At 33.5% G+C, this 15484-nt stretch overlaps 1 long non-coding RNA gene across 1 annotated transcript; it reads left to right on the forward strand.

The window, feature by feature from the left end:
* The first annotated feature begins 595 nt into the window (after positions 1–595).
* Positions 596–5654, forward strand: LOC129922959 (uncharacterized). Its single transcript, XR_008774886.1, has 3 exons — positions 596–680; positions 2409–2594; positions 5576–5654. It is a non-coding gene; the product is annotated as an uncharacterized LOC129922959 (long non-coding RNA).
* Positions 5655–15484: the final 9830 nt, after the last annotated feature.

Genomic DNA, 15484 nt, shown 5'->3' on the forward strand with positions numbered 1-15484 from the left:
GAAAACTTGGAAGATAACAGTCACCCGCTTAATATTAACTACGTCAAGTTGTCGTGAAGTGGGCGACTACTGTCAATCAACACAAAAACAGAGCGGTACAAAACTCGTTCGAACCTTACTCGGTCAGACTTTATCAAAACAAAGATGTCTGTGTAGTCGTTGAACGAACTCTTTATGTTGTGTCTGTTTTATTTATGTGAATGTTTCTGTTGTGTTGTTATTATGTGAGAAAAGAGTCCTTGTAATCACAACAAATTTCCCTATGGATCAATAAAGCAGTCTTAGTCTTAGTCTTAACGAAAAAAATGTTATTAAAGTATAAGTTGAAATGTCAGACCTCTAGACGTATAAACTATAGATATTATTCCAATAAAATGTTTAGATAATACGTTATTTTTTTTGTGGGCTATAAAAATTAATAGATTAGTTTTGTGATGTTTAATACCTGACTCATAGACTTATATTTCTATAAATACAATTAACTTAAAACCTAAAAACAAAGGGTTATTTTAGTGATACAGTAGGAAATATTAAACCTCTAGTCTAGAGACTTCTTATCATTGTTCCATTTCTCCTTTTTCACTTACAGATTTAAGAGATGCAAACGCTTCAGAATATATATTTTGCTATTATGGCCTTTCACTTTATTGTCAGTTGGATTAGTAATACAGATGGATCAGGTTAGTTCTAAAAGTTTTTGTTGAGACATTTTTAATTAAATTTTCTTTATATAAGCGTTGTGTCATCAGAAGCAAGCACTTTTACACCATAAAATGTTATTCATTGTAAATATACTAAATATAATATCATAAAGTGAATACGATAAGCACATGTATGTCAGGGTTTTAATTGTAAAGTAGTCATGATTGAAATTTTCAACTTCAAAAAGTCTATGAGATTGTCAATCCCATACGTATATGTGTATAGAGGGGCGGTGGCTGAGTGGTAAAGCGCTTGGAATCCTGGTGATAACTAGAATTTTTACTGTCTTGATCTTAAGGACGCCTCTGAGTCCAGCTCTAGTGGGTACATGTTGGGGAAAAGTAAAGGGGTTTGCCATTGTGTTGGCCACATGACACCCTCGTTAACCGTGATCCACAGACACTGATGACATTTAGATCATCTGTCCAATAGATAACAAGGTCTGAAAGGGGAATTTATTTTACTTACATATATGTATTGCAAGTACATATTTGTTGTAGATATACATCTTAATTTTTTATATTCCTGTTAGCGAGCTATGAGACTGTCAAGCTTTTCCCCTACAAGCAGTCTGACAGTATTACATTATGCGTCAAAGGCCTGATAAGTGGACAGGATAGACTCATTTTGTATGGAGAAGTCCTAGTTAATGACGAAACAAAAGATGAACTTTTAGGTTTTACATTTCAACTATCACAGGTACACAGGTTTAGAGATGTTTGTGAAAATAGCCATTTCACACTTGTTTTGTTATGTTGTTTTTTCTTCAGTTAAAGTTTTCAATGACTGTTTTTGATCATGATTTAATTCTTTTTTTTTTAATCACCTTTCAGAACAAGGTCATTGGGCGCTGTGTAGTAACCTTACGCCTGTGCCATTGGTATATCGATCGCAAGTGTTATTGTGTACGCAACAATAGCAAGAGAATGCTCATTGTATTAAACACTACAGCGGAATTATCTTTGAGCGAGCAACAAGTATATCTACACTTATGTACATCTAACACGGAAGTAGAAACGCCTTCAATAAAACTGCCTTTTATAAGTGGTAAGATTTTATTCTTTTTTTTTTTTTGCTTTTGCTTTGTATAATCAATCGCTGGACATAAATATAAAACAAAAAAGCAGTCGCCAAGAACAGGCGCAGACAGCAAAAAGATAACTTTTAAAAGATCGCAGTCACTAAATATCCTGGTTTAAAGTTAATATGGCTCAAGTCTGATATTACAATTATCTTTAATTTTCGGTAAAATAAACAATTCCTTTATATTAGTTCGTTTGATTATTTTTTCTAATATTATCAAGCTATGTTATATCTTAATTTAATTGGCATTTTTAACAAGTTGAGAAAGAATTCTTAGAAAAAAATTTAATGCCATAGTTTTTTTATATATTTTTTTTTATTAATAATTTAAACATTAGTATTTTAAGTAATATTGTGGAAAACAAAATGTTATTTAAGTACGTAAAATTATACAGTTTTAAAGCAAATATTAGACTTTTTATTCATCTTCGACCACGAATAAGGAGCTATATACAGTGAAATAACTAATTATATTGTTTATATAACTTATCCTTTAATTATATAAATTTCTTATCTAGTTTTTGAGAACTAAACGGGAATATTTTAATTGTAACTATAATTAATTAACATTTATTGCTACACAATAGAAAAGACTATTTTTAGCTAAGTTACTCTTTTGGTAGAATTTCGACCTTGCTCAAAACTAATACTAGACAACTGCTCCTTGGTTCTAGAAGAAGGACAAAATGTTTCTTGTCATTGTAAACTGGTTTCAAACACACACGTAGAATCAACGATTCATTGGTCAAGTAAATCGTTCAAATCTTTTAATTCTACACTCTCTTTACTTGCTCGAAGACCACTGTCAGGTAAATGTTTTTCATCAATATTTTCTTTTGGTTTAATTTTATAAAACTGGGGAAGTATTTCTTTAGAGTAATTTATTTAAAAAAAGACTCCGTCCATTATTATTTACCATTATATTGAAAAAGATTAAACAACACATAAAATGTATATTTATCATGAAGTTTCCCAATATATTTAAAAAAAAATATGGTAGGCTTATAAAGGTTGTCATGCTAGCATACTTTTAATATCATCTTCACCTAACCCTAAGTGTGTCACCACACAATATTTTTCCACAACTTTCTCCATTTGTCTTTGGTTTTTGAATTATATTGAGCATCTTTCAATGCTAAGCTCAACCATCTTCTCATCGCTTTCTCTGTCTGCCTCTTCTACATTTTCCTGGTACTGTTCGATGAAAAAAGGTCTCTGCAAGCCCCGAATACCTCGTAATATGGCCATAGAGTTATAGTTTGCGTTTGTTTACAATAGTTAGATCATGGTGTGGTCCAACCGCTGTAGTAACCATGTCTCTTATGTCTTCGTTTAGAATGCAGCTTTTACATGTGATACTTTTGATAAAGAACTACTTTCATTCACGTTTTCAGCACCAGAAAACTTGCAAATTAAAAATTAAACATTAATAGTAATAATTATAATTTAAAAAAAAAACATATATGAAGTCAGCGTAGTCTTTCAGAAACTTGGAATAAAGCTAGTCCCTTTTAAATGAAGATAAATATAATCCAAGACATTATATACACTAGCAACTACTGTACAACACTATAGCACATAATGTGTATCAAAGTTTAAAATAATTCACTACAACTTCCTATTCCTACTATAAACTAACATTACTTTAGGCGATTAATGTTAGTTGAAGATCGTTTAATAAGTCTCGTAATGTTTGTGAAAAATCATTATGAAGTTATAATAAGCTGGCGTTAGCCATTGATTCTACATTGGTTAGCTATGTAATATCATACAGCGGCATTATAAAAGATATTATATGGTTTAGAAATTGCAACGAATTAAGCAAATACGTGTAACATGTGATTAATAGTTAATTGCTGACTAAAATGGGTTTTTGTTTGGTATTAAATGACTTTCCATTTTACAAAGTAACTGTTTCACTAAATAAACTAAACACAATATACTTAAAAGCATGGGCGAAGCCAGGATTTTTTTTCGGGGGGGGGGGCGGTTTGGGGGCGTGGATTTCCCCCCCCAGAGATTTTTTTTTTTAAATATGTATTTATGTGTGTGTGTGTGTGTGTGTGTGTGTGTGTGTACATATTCTTTTTTGCATTCTGACCCTTCATTCTTTCGGAAGACGTTTATTGTGCCCTAGAATAGGTTTTTCCATGAATTAGTGGAAAAATTGTAGATTCCTCACCATTACTAGCAAGGGGGCCCCGCCGCCAAGCACTATTTCTGGTATTGAAAGCCAACAAAATGCATATTCTGAGGTATCTACACTGCATTTTCCTGCTATTAAAAAGTTTTATTTCAAAAACTTAATGTGCTATTCTTTCTGACTTAGACCCTCCCGCGCCGTTCGGAGCATTTGACGTCAAGCTGTTTCCATAAAAATCTGTCACTGGTAATGTCTGAAGCCTCTTCCCACCTGCCATGAGGACCTCCATGAATGTGTGGCGTCAAGTTGTCCTAGGATATCATTGCAACTCTTCCTATGCGTAATTCATTTTGTCGGAGAACATGTCCCGCAAACCTCATGCGTCGCTCTCTCACAATCTTACTAAGGGTTCGACTACCAGTTCGGCATAGGATTTCCTTGATTTAAACCCGATCACTATAACTGACTCCTAAAATCTATTTTAGCCATCTTTGTTGAGTCACATTTAGTGTTTTTCAATTTCGGCAAACGACTATTCACTGCAGTTTATTAAGGATGCCCTGCCACTGGTAAAAATGTGTAACCTCTCAGGAATACGCTCTTGGAATTAAGTGACTGTAGTTTGCGTTAGTATTTATATCGAAAAGAGAAGTTTTTTCGTCAAAATCATCTAAAGGGGTTTTAAACTTTAAAAAAAAACGCCATCTGTAGAAGAGGGGTTTAAACTCAAAACCCCTGATTGGATTGGCTACGCTCAAATAATTTTAGTGTGTAATTTGCTTTTTTTTTATATATTAAAGAGGTCTTTTTTAGCATCAAACCCCGCTGAATGGGGGTTTAAACTCAAAACCCCTTTTGGCAACGCTCATAGCATTTTGAGTGCGTAATTTGCTTTTTTCTTACACTGAAGATGTTTTTTTTTTGCCTCAAACCCCCCTGGAGGGGGTTTAAGCTCAAAACCCCTTTGGCTACGTTCATAGATTTTAGAGTGAGTAATTTGCTTTTATTTATATTAAAGAGGTACTTTTTAGCTTCAAACTCCACTGGAGGGGAGTTTAAACTCAAAACCCCCTTTGACTACTCTCGTAACATTTTGAGTGTATAATTTGCTTTGTTTTTATTATTAAAGAGGTATCTTTTACCTTCGAACCCCGCCGAAGTGGGGTTTAAACTCAAAACTACGCTCATAACATTTTAAGTGCGTAATTAGCTTTTTCTTTATATTGAAGAGGGGGTTTATCGTAAATTTTGGAGGGGGTTTTAAAATCAAAATCTCCCTTAACTGTGCTCTTGGAATTAGGGGATTTTCGTTTGCATTTTTTTTTTTTTTGTTTTATAGAAGAGGGGGAATTAACTGCAAAAACCCCTATTAGGGGGTTTAAAACTCGAAATCCCTGGTAGGGGTTTTTAAACTCGAACCCCCCTGGTAGGAGTTTTAAACTCAAAACACCATTGGTTGTGCTTGGGCAAGTGATGGTTTAGTATTAAAATAAACAAAATCAAAGCAAAAAATCATTCAATAAATTCAGATTCCCCCAAGGGGAGGGTTCATTTCGGGAGGGGGGGTTAAACCCCCAACCCCCCCCCCGGCTACGCCCATGCTTAAAAGTATTTTTGTCATACAAAAAATAATATGTTTTTTTTCAGATGAGTTCCTATGTACTGCTACAATCAATATAACATCTGAGACATTTACAGCAGCATATAAACCCTTTGTCATCGGTAAACTAAAGTGTATACATTCTTTTATAGTTTATGCATTGATTCAATAAAACTAATTTAAGTGTAGATCCTTATTCTAGGCATTAACACAAATATGTTTTTAAAACAGAAAATGTTTTAATAACCATTTAAATAAGGTTTTTAACGTAAAATTACACCATTTTCACAACTATTTACTATTAATAGTATTAAACAGGGAGACTATTTATTAAGGGATATCACTATTCACCACATTTGAAAAACGTTAATGCAAACATTTTACATTTTTTGTCAAAGAAATATTTAAAAAAAAAATTGTATTACTAAATTAAGTAATTCCTGTCATATTAGTTATTAAAATAAAAAAAAAATGTTTACTTTTTGGTTTTAAGAGAAAATGTCTATTTATTATGTAAATAAGTGGAATATAATTTTAAAGAATTAATAAGTAGTATGTAATAGCATGCACGTGAATTGTGACACGTGCCCCACGCACTGTCGCTGAAAAGAAGGGAAACGTTTTATTTCTGTTTTTTTAGAGAAAAAAAAATATTTGTTGAGGATTCGACTTAGAGATTCACAAAAGCAATTACATTTATTAGATAATCATTGAGTTAAACCAGGTTCACGCGTGGTTTCACCCATTCCTTAGTCTGTTGGAGCGCTCAAGATCTGTCTAACGTCTTTCTCCATTTCTCTCTTTCCTTTGTCTTTAATAGATTTTCATTCACTGCCTTCCCACGGCCTTCTCTGTCTTCCTCTTCATATGCTTCCTGGTACTGTTCTCTAAAGAAAGGCCTTTGCGAGCCCTGAGGACCTTGTGATGTGGCCATAGAGTTTGAGTTAAATTTTTTTTCACAATGTTTAGCAGGTCATAGTGGGGTCCAATAGCTTTGTTAATCCTGTTTCTAATCTCTTTGTTTATTATACGGTCTTTGTAAGTGATACCTAGGCTTTGACTTTATCGTTATAATTATTAGTTCATCGAAAACATATAAATATTGTTACGTATTTCTGATCTTCTAGCTAAATGTACTAGGCACACAAATTAAAAAAACACTGCAAAGAACTTGACGACTCAACTTTCAGCTTTATATAACTTTATTGAATTATAACTATAACAATTCATCACTGTAACATGTAGCGTATACGTCTTACATCGACTGTATCGAATGTAACGGCTCAAGTCCACTCTCTTCTACTGTCTCGCACAGTAGACAACAGTAACGACGACTATACTGACTCTTTTCACATCAACTCTATGGTTTATATACAGTCCCTAATCGCTTGTCTATTGTTGCAAAAACACTGCTAGTATCCTCTGGAACAACATGGGAGGAAACATCACATCCTGTCGTTGTTTATACATGTCGATTACAGAGAACACCTGCTGCAGTGTCATTTCGCTGAGGTCACACTTAGTGATATCTAACTGTCACTGTTCATTTGTAACACTGCCCCCTTCGTAAATCTGTTCGTCTTCTGGAACAACACGTGAGGGCACGTCACATCATGTCTTTGTTTACACACATAGATTCCAAAGAACACTCGGTGCTGTGTCATCTCGCCGGGGTCACACATAGTGACCTCTACCTGTCACTGTTCATTCGTAACAATATTAACAGTGTAATAATAATAACATTAATATCTCAGTATCATTTGGTATCAAGTTGTTAGTCGAATTAACAATACAAAAGCACATCTTTTCCTTTTGTATCGACGGGTTGTAGTTGTTGATAGCTTGTAGTTCATAGATTCTGATATTCTTTCTGAAAATATTAAAACCTGCTTTTTTATCTGCCTGAGCGGACCACTTCGGGGGCCGATTTTCTGTTTGTGTTTCCTGAAAAGGATGTATGTATAAGTTGCACTTTATGTATTTCTTCAGTACCTTGATAACAATGCTTGGGTATCATGTAGTAGTTTATTACTGATGCAAGTTCTATTGCTAAGACATACACCTTCAGGTATTGCAATAAACAATTGGATAAATGCCCAGTAACTAAGTTCACTCAAGATGAAATAGTATAAAGAACTTTAATACAGAATCGGCCACAGTCGATTTAATCACTAAAATGATGTTATCCCTTTCATTCTAACCCTGGAGGACCAACACAGACAACACAATACTAAAGGAAGCTTATCATCGTAGAGGTTTCAAGAGAAAAAAAAACCTTTTCAAGAATCAAGACTTAAGCTCGAGCCTCCTTGGTAGCAGAGTTTTGATTGGTGAGCGCAAATTATCCAGGTACACCTTCCTCAATCTTCCAAGATAATCTTTTTCCTGGTCTTGTATTTGCGTTTTTTCGACAGTAGTTAGCAGTTTTTCGTGGGGTCCATCACTGTTCTAAACCTGTCTCTAATCTGTTCTGTTGTGATGTCGTATTGTATTTAATACCTAGAATCTTCCTCTAGCATCTCAGTTTCATGTCTAGTATTCTCCTATCTGGTTCGACTGTCATCGTCCAATTTTCGCCATCGTATTAAAATGTAGCTATGACCAAAAAGCGCTTAGGTCTGATTTTTTATTGGAACAATGACTTCGTCATTCCTTATTGTTTTGAGTTTTGAAAGGGCTGCAGTGGACTGTGCAATTCTGGCCCAGTAGTTTGGGTTTAAATCCTTCATTTAAGACGATAGCTCCCAGGTATTTTAAACTACTGACAATTGTCAGCTTTTCACCTCCAATATGGATGTCCCTTTTTATAGCATAAGATACGTTAAGATGATACTGTACATGAAAGTATTATGGTATGTACAATTTGTTGGATTAGTAGCTTAATGATATTTAGGTTTTCTAGTTACACGCTAACAGCTTTATAAAGTCATATAGCAGTTCATGGAAGAAGAAGCGTTGGAAGTTGTATTGATAGCAATTTCTCTGTAGTAATGCTAGACTAATTTCTTAACAGGCAGATACTACATATAAATTACAATCTTTAAGCACAAATTTGAAAAACAAAATAATGAACATAAATCGTATTTTTCAGCTAAGCCCCAAGAGGTGTCTTGCTACGTAACAGTATTTCAGAATCAAGGTGTCAATATTACATGCAACATAAACAACGTTTATCCTAAAGCAAAATGTGAATTCAACTTCGATAGAGTAAGGTGATGGGTTGTCCTTCTCGTTCTATCTCTCTCTCTTTATATCTCACTCAATCTTATTCTCTTTCATTCACTCTTTTAATTATAATACCTATCTGTTTTTCTGACTATCTGTCTATCTGTCTATCTATTTATCTATCTATTTATCTATCTATCTATCTATCTATCTATCTATCTATCTATCTATCTATATATCTATCTTTGATATATACATATCTACAAAATCCTAGCAAAAAACACTCACTTACTGATTTAATAATTTTATTCAGAGATCTCTGTAACCGCCAAAAATTACAATCACTAATCTAAATTAGCTAAAAAAAGTTATGAGTTTAACCCACTCAAACACACACTCACACAGAAACTTCTTTTGAACCCAAAAACTGATGGTAATCATATTCCACAATAGTAGCCAAATGGCTACAAAGGATCCCTCTTTCAATAAAAAATGCAAGTAAAAACTATTTAATATTTTGTGACTGTACGCACCAGGTACGGCGTACCGTCACCTATTTGAATGTTTGGAAAATATATTACCTTCTTGTATTTTAACGTATATTATCAATTTATTAGTAGTTAAAGTTACACTATTAATTACAGAGTACCGGCACCTATTTTGTTTTACAAAAAAAAAAAGCACTATATATATATATATATATTTAGGGGGGAGGAAAAATCATCTCACAATCCCCATCCCAGAAAACAAAATTTGGCTACGCCTATGTATACATTTAAATTATTTTTCTCATCTTAAGCTACACGTCTTCTCAACAGCATTCACATGATGAGCAATCGACTAAGCAGCAAGTGCAATGAAAATACATCAATAGAACCGAAACAAACAACATTGTTTCTACAATGGGCTTTTTTGCGTTTATGCGTTTCGTTTCTTTGGTTTCAAACTAGTATTTGTAAATTTGGTGGAAGTGCATCTTTCCTTATATATCTTTTGAATTTTTTAGTGCTCATTTTAAATTAAACTGACATTATAAGGCTGTGAATTTAAGTGTACCCGATAGAAAAAAAATTCGGCAAAAACATATGGTAGTTGGGAACAAACCTGATAAAGGCTTTCAAAAACATAAACCTGAAACAAGCATGTGAAACTAAACATTTACAGTACTTTATTAGATGAGTCTTTTACCCAAGATCTATGTACTTTTTTAGGACTTTTTACTTCAAGTACACGGCATTTTCCGATACACAATTTCACACACAAAAATAATTGTAAAAAAATATTGTCGTGATTTTAAAACTTTTAATGATTTTTAAAAGGTGTTTTTAAAAATGTGTTGTTGTAAACAATTGTGAATATTACTTTGTTATGAATGTCACTGTCTATTTTGTGTCTGTTTTAATTTCTTGTTTTCTTGAGTTAAGGGGTCGTGTTTTCTCTCAACGTTTAGACCTGATTTCTCTTATCAGCTGTTGTAAAACATTGGCCCAAAATAATGCTAGGCTTAAAAATATATAAAAAAATTGTATGTGGCTATATAAATAATCTAGATAGTAGATGTAGGCCTATCCTAATTAATAAACTTTAGTTAGGTAAAGCACTAAGATCTAGACTAGTGAGAGATAGTGACTAGTTAGAATCTAGATTGCTAAATTACATTCCATCTGAAATGTAGATATACAGTCTACTCAATGACGACGCCATTAATCCAGAAGATTAATGATGAGTTTACTTTTTTTTTTTAATGTTTCACGAATCGCATGTGCCCATGTGGTGATATGACTACGCCTACGCGTGAACGGTATACGCAAAAACTATTGCAACTTGACGGTTTTTGTAAGTTTGTCTGTTGTGCTGTAGGATATGCTACAAAAATATGTAGATTATAAAATTCTAGAACAATAGATCTATTCCTTTTGCTTAATTTATTAACATAACTCTACTGATCTCATTTATAATATGTAGCTTGAGATCAATAGTATTACTAACGCACTCATACAGATTTTAATATATAGATTTAATCATACAAATAAAGAGATGTAATTTGGATCTATACTATGTTAGCAAATAGTGTTTTTCTCAAATCTGATACTTGGTGTGTAATAGTAAAACAGCACCTACCTAAATAAATCGTAAATAGAGAGCAAATACATATATTTATTAGAGTATATATAGTTCTGTGGTTTTATATTGTTACAAATGACCAGTGACAGGAAGAGGTTAACGTGTGACCCCGACGAGATAACACAGCAGCGGGTTTTCCCTGGAATGTACATGTATAAACAGAGACAGGATGTGACGTGTCCTTACGTGTTATTCCAGAAGGTACTAGCAATGTCCAGTGACAGATAGAGGTCATAACTTGTAACCTCGGCAAAATGAAAATGCAGCCGATGTTTTCTGGAATCTACATGTATAAACAAAGACAGGATGTGACGTTTCCTCACATGTTATTCCAGAGGATACTAGGAGTGTTTGTACAACTTTGGACAAGCGATTAGGGACTCTATATAAGCCAGAGAGTTAATGTGAAAGTCAGTCGTATGGAGTCGTGAGTGAGCCGTTACAGTCGATACAGACTATGTAAGACGTGTGCGGCTCTGTGGAAGAGAAATGTGTAGGACACGATGCAAGTTAACTAGGGTAAAGTTAACTTGAGTGGACTACTGTCGTTAAAGTCTATACAGCGAACTACAGTGGACTTGAGCCGTTACAGTCGATACAGTCGATGTAAAACGTGTGCGGCTCTGATTCGGTAGACTTGAGTACGACTTGGTTCAGCTTTGGGAGACCTGGAGCGACACTGGGAAGTGTGTCGTTGGTCTGTTCTGTGGAATACGGCTCGATGCAAGTTGAGAAGAGATGAATTGCAACGAAGTAAAGAGATGAATTGCAACAAAGTATAGCTAACTGTAAACTGACAGATATTGTACAGTCTTCTACGCTACATGTTACAGTAACGAATTGTTAGAGTTAATAGTCATTTAAGTTATATGAAGCTGAGAGTTTAGTCGTCAAGTTCTTTGCATTTTTTTTATTTGTGTGCCTAATAGTACATTTAGCTAGAAGATTCAGAAATACGTAACAATATTATATAACTTTCGTAACTTCTTCTATAGAGAAATGACTTTTGTATTTTCTGTTACTGAAAATTTGGGCTATTCGCATCTGACACATATATAATTTTTTTATGTGCAGCTACAAAGCCCATTAAACATTTTTTTTCTTTTTTTTTCTCTCAATACAGTTCCAGAACATCTTTACTTGTAATCTTTCGTCTCCGCCCAATACTATATCATTTAGTGTCCGTTTGAATTTTTATAAATGTCAATACTGACCATTATTTTAATTGATTTCAAATTAATAGGGTTTTTAAACATACTAAATTAAAATTTTAAGCAAAAGCATCACAAGTTTAGGTTACTTTGATTGTAACCTAGTAATATGAATTAAAAAAAATAATTTAACAAAATTGTAATCATTTTTTTTATTTTTCAGAACCTTTATACAAATGAAAGTAGTGTATCTTACAATCATGAATTAATAACAGAAAGTCCACAGTACTTTAACACAACGTGCATTACTTTCTTAAATCATTCTGACATTTCTAACGGCATCAATAATGTTACAATAATAATATACCCGTATGTAGGTGAAGTCCATGAAACATCAAGATATACTGTCCAAGAGTTTGTAGTATTTACTAAGGGTAAAATATTTTGTTTTATTTTCCTACATTTTTTTTTCTGTGTAGACACACTTATATTTATTTTTTTATTTTTAGTATAATTCGTCATTAACTTTAAAATATTTTTTAATGAATTTTTTATTAAAAATAAAAGTAACCAAAACTTATAAGACTTTTAGAAGTATATATATTATTAGATATAACAAAGCACAATTCATTTTTTATACTTTTACTCTTAATTTTATTAGATATTTTCAACATATATTATACGGTTATCGTTTCATCTTTTAGTTCAGTATTATTATAATATTTTAATTATAATTTATTATTATTAGGGTCGAAATAAATGTCGAGAAAATACTTTGTAAAATAATATATTTATAATTAAGTGTTCAATATGTTTGATATTTTGGCTTGTGCAAAAAAAACAACAAAAAAACTTCAGCACTACTAAAATTACAGCTATAAACATATTTTCTAATGTTATTTCATAGAAAGTGTCAGATTATAGACGAGCCCATTCAATAAAATAGAAAATGTTACATTAATTACATTTGGGTCACTTTTCACATCCTAATATTTTAATTTCAATTATCCATAGATAGGATGATTGCTCAATAATTGTTTCTTTACAGCTGTTTTTAAAGACTCCTTTTGTAGATCCGCCTCTTCATTTGAAATAAACATAACGTGCGATTGAAACGTAACTTATCCCAAGGCTGTTTGTTGTTTCAACATTTTACTAAATTTGGTAAGTTTCACAAAACTGTTACAAATTATTCTTTGTTACAAAAATGTTTTTAAATTTCTTCTAAGGAGAAAAATTAAAAATAGTGTACCAATATTTGAGAAAAAATAAACAAAACATTTCTTGCCCAAATACATTATGTATTATTAAACTGCTTGAAATATCAAAGCTTAAATAGTAAAGGCCTACTTTAATTTTCTTTTTCACATTTTTTTGAGAGTTTTGAAGACTAGATATAGTTCTGTACCTAATATAATTTTTCTTGAATTTTAACTATTAAATATGAATATCTTTTAAAATATCACTCACATAGGTCAATTTTTGTTTTCTTGAGTGACACTTGCAAATTATACGTTTTAAATTCAATCTACCAAACATTTAAATTTAAAATCATTATTCAAAAAAGTTCTTACAAATTATACATTTTAATTTCTATCTACCAAACAATCTCTACTCATTTTTGTGTGATAAAATGGTTGAATTTCACAAGAGTGTCTAATATTCTATTCACGCCTTCTTCTGGCCCAAAATAGATGTCGTATTTGAGATTACGCTTTACATGAATATGCCAAATAAAGACACACTTATGCTACATATGCCTCGATTGTCAATCACACATCAGTATCAACTTTTTCTCCAGCTTTAATTTAGTTAGTTTGACCTGCCCTTTTAGGAAGGTTGGATAGTCAAATAAAGAGAAGAAGAATGCGTTTGAGCATGGAAGAATGCAAGATAACGCTTTGGCTGTGTGTGTGTGTGTGTGTTTTATACCTAGGCTACAGTTTACATGACGTTACTGTTAGTGTTTGTAAAAAAAAAAATTGCTCCCCCCACTAAATAGGCTTGGATCCGCTAGGGCGCCAACCTTTACTAATGGTGTCATATGAGTAACCGCCCTAACACACACGCACACTATATATATATATATATATATATTGTTACGAATCTCACTATCCAGGCTCTCTGCAAACTGCACCATACACCACCAACTTAAAGAACTTGACAAGTCAGGGCTCCAAAATAACGTAAAGGTTTAATGTCCATAAATAACAGCCAATACTGTACAATTGGCAGCACGTAGAACAGTACAAAAAGCTATGCGATAACAAATATCTCTCCGATAACACCGTTCCGCCGTATCAAGTCTTGCACTGGCCTCTCCGTCTCGTTCGGGGCTTGCACTGGGTTCAACAGTTCGGGACTGACTTCACACACTTGGGCTCGTTGTGTCGGACTCGATCACAGAGCAAGATCAAGACGCCGTTCGTCTCAACTGCACTTGACAGTACTCCGCACTGAACCGTCGTAATGCTCCGCACAGAACCACACAGTAGAACTGTGCTGTAGTCGACCGTGTTCTGAACTCCTGTCGTGAACCCGCTTTCTGAACCGTCTTGACTGCGTCACCTCCGCTCTTATATAGGGTCCCTACTGGCCTTCTCGAACCGGACAGAACGCCGCTCGAAGTTTCTAGGTGGTCAGATGACTACAATTCTCGTGACGCCTCTGAGCTCTGTTCACGTCGGCGATCCTTCCCGAACTGCCGTCGATCCTTCCCGAACCACCGTGTTGACACTCGTCTCGGCTGATCGTCGTAACTCGTCACGGTTGACCGCTTGTCTAGCGCTGGCCTGGGGCGATTATCGTCTGCTGACTACACACACACCACTACCCCCATCTGTGCCACCACCAGGTTTATAACATTATATATATATATATATATATATATATATATATATATATATATATATATATATATATATATATATATATCCTATACTATTAAGCGAGCAATTCTTGTATGTATGTATGTATGTATATATATTTATATCTATATAAATTTTATTTCGAAAACGGCTCTAACGATTTTCTTTAAAAGTTCACGGTATGTGCATAATAGTTAGAAAAAAATTCTCAACTCATTGGCCACATCGGGAAAACTCGAGGTCGACCGTTATATCGGTTTTAAAATGCCTCATTATCGAAAAATTAATTTTGGCTAGAATGTTTTATGAATGAAAATTTTCCGTGACGTGAACGGGAAAAACGCTGCCTACGTCACTAGGCTTACCGCAGTACACTAAAATATTTCTTTGCAAACAAGAACGAGTTCTCAAGGATCAATAGACCTAATTAAACATTTGCTCACCATCTTACTGTAGATTGATTTATTATAGAACTATGAAAGAGAAGTAATGAAATTAAATGTGCCGATGTACGATTAGTTATTGTGTTTTAAAGGCTTTATAAATTGATAACACTTGAAAGCGGTATAGATACCTTGTACTTTGTTGTTTATTTTGCTGGTGACCTTCAGCTGTTCTATTTCAGTTCAAGCAAGTTGGCGCCTGTCTT

This window comes from Biomphalaria glabrata, chromosome 14, assembly GCF_947242115.1.
Source record: "Biomphalaria glabrata chromosome 14, xgBioGlab47.1, whole genome shotgun sequence".
Taxonomy (NCBI): domain Eukaryota; kingdom Metazoa; phylum Mollusca; class Gastropoda; family Planorbidae; genus Biomphalaria; species Biomphalaria glabrata.